The following is a 3,046-nucleotide window of genomic DNA, read 5'->3' on the forward strand; positions in this document are numbered from 1 at the left end:
ATGAGCTTGTAGGTCTGCTATTTTTCAATAGCTAAAGCATAACATAATGCTAACACCAAAAGGGGTTCCCGCCCAACATGGGTTAAGATAACCATGAAAATATTTTTAATTAAGTTATCGTTGCTGTCGGGAGGAAACCTTCGATTGTTTTGTTTTTTTTGCATAAATCAGTGCTATTGAACACCGTCTGTGTTGTTTCGAATATATTGAACCAATGGAAAGTGCTTTGGACAAAACCTCTTAACTCCACTGGACCCTCAAACGGTATGCTTAAAGCAACTAACTCCACCACCTCTCCCCCTATCACGGAAGTAGGCCTAAAACAATAAATGAAGTCACAACACCAACTTTGATGAGGCAGTATTGCTTTGTTTTAAAAAATGTAAGGTTTTCTCCATTTCCTGAAAAAAATTACATTTTGGAGTTAGGTGGTTTCTTCCCCACAGCAGAGATATTGTACATAGAAACGCAAAAAAAACAAAGTTTGCAGTTGAATCGTATTGTGTTGAGTTGACATGATACATTAAAAAGACACATAGCAGGTCTAATAGAGGGTATGCGCGTGACATCATCATCATAGTTATGCGGGAACGCCTACTGAGTGGCAAAAAACTACTTTCTGGACTTCATAGCCCTTACATCCAAACAGAAAAGTCCTATTTGATCGCATTAAATGACATTAAATTCACTTTGCCACTCAATTTGCCACTCGATCTGCCATTCACTTTATGCATGCGCATACCCTCTATTGCACAACTCAATCTACAGACACTTGTATCTGTTTGGGGCCACTGTCACAATTTACAATTTACAATTTAGGCATTTAGCAGATGCTCTTAATCCAGAGCGACTTACATTAAGCAAGAACAAACAAGCATGGGAATACATCACATAAAAAAGCATTTATCTTGAAAGCTAAGAACGTAACAGTGGAATATCTATATAATGAAACTATACATATAAACTATACATATATACTATACTATGCTATACATATGTACTATGATGTGCTATGACTACATACAATGCAATTATAGTGCTGTCTACATAACATGCTATAAGTCTGTATCAAATGATATCTAAGTCTACAGAAATGCTATCTAAGGGGGTAGGGTAAGTGCTATGGGCCATGATGGAGTCTGAAAAGGTGGGTTTTCAGACTACGGCTACGGCGGACTACGGTAAATTAACAATAGTTTGTAATAGAATAAATTGTCAAACCCAAACTCCATGCAGCTGGTTGAGGTGTCTCTGAAAACACTCTTTTACAGCAAAACAAAAGGTGAGACATTCATTATTAGGCTGTTTATTTTACAGTCAGAAGGCCTGCACAGTACAGTACAGTACAGTACAGTACAGTACAGTACAGTACAGTACAGTACAGTACAGTACAGTACAGTACAGTACAGTACAGTACAGTACAGTACAGTACACCGGACTTACATGTGTGCTTAACCCATTTAGGCCTGACGTCGAAATTTAAAAAATGCCTTTTAAATGCTGACAGTTTTCAGCTGTCACTGGTTCTCAAACATGTTCATGTCAAGGACCCCAAATATTATGACATTGGCCGCCGACCTCCATCTGAAAATATGTTGTTCCAGGGACCACCCCACAGTAGCAAAGATTCTCTGTAACAATATATATTCAAAGATTTCAAAAATAGCAGACCTACAAGCTCATAGCGCGCCATTTGGTGGCGCGCTGTGAGCTTGTAGATCTGCTATTTTTCAATAGCTATAGTAATGCTTAAAACACCAAAAGGGGTTCCCGCCCAGAATGGGTTAACCCATTTAGAACTGAGACCAGATTCTATAAAAAATTTCTTCTAAATCATGACAGTTTTCTGAAAAACCATCAGTGGTTCTCAAACTATTATATTACATAATATATTTTATTTATGACCACATAAATAAAAAAGGAATTGAGCACCGATCCCCATCTGAAAATATGTTTTTTTTCCAGGGCAACGATTTGAGTAAAAAACATTCAACTGGCAAAGAATATATTATTATTCCAAAAAGATTTACACACATTTTCACGATTTCCCCCCCAAAATAGCAGATGTACAAGGTCATGGCGCGGCACTCAGTGCCGCCGCCATGAGCTTGTACATCTGCTATTTTTCAATAGCTAACGTATAACAAAAGGCGTTCCCGTCCCGGATGGATTAATATCTTGGCCATGTCAAAGCAAACAGCTTAGCGTGGATCTGTCACAACATACAGGACACCCCCGTGGAGTCTAAATAATTGCTCCTCTCCTCCGCTCTGATGACCAAACGTCACTCCTTAGAGTCCAGTGTCAGATGAGTTGAGACCCCCCCCCCCCCTGGGGCTAAAGAATTTTGTTTAGCTCCTCCCCCCCCCCGGAACTTGTCAGTTGTCACTATACTTAATTTTTTTTAAATGTATTCATGAAATAGAGGGTATATGCGCGTGACATCATCATCATCATCATCATCATCATACCCGGAACGTATGCAGGAATGCCTACCTATACTGAGTGACCAAAAAAAAAACTACTTTCTGGCTTTGACAGTCCACATCCAAACAGAAAAGTCCAATATTTGATTGAATTAAATGACTTTAAACAACATTAAATTCACTTTGTCACTCGATCTGCCATTCACTGCGCATACCCTCTATTATTACCCAAAAAAAAAACATTTTTTTTAACTTGTTTTCAAAATATATTTTTGTGGGAAATCCACACAAAGTGTTTTGAAAATGTTTTAAAACAATCGTTAATGACAACATTTTGGAAACAAAAAAAAGAAAGGGATATTCACTCACAAGCATCGGGTCCGCGACCCACAAATGGACCCCGACCCAGTGTTTGGGAAACAGTGGCCTATTCCCTATTAGACTATATATATACGACTGTATGTGTAACTGTGAATCCGCCTTAAAGTGTATGGGATGTGACAACATGACACACACACACACACACACACACACACACACACACACACACACACACACACACACACACACGCACACACGCACACACACACACGCACGCACACACACACACACACACACAC

Source organism: Electrona antarctica (assembly GCF_951216825.1).
Source record: "Electrona antarctica genome assembly, chromosome: 2".
Lineage (NCBI taxonomy): Eukaryota > Metazoa > Chordata > Actinopteri > Myctophiformes > Myctophidae > Electrona > Electrona antarctica.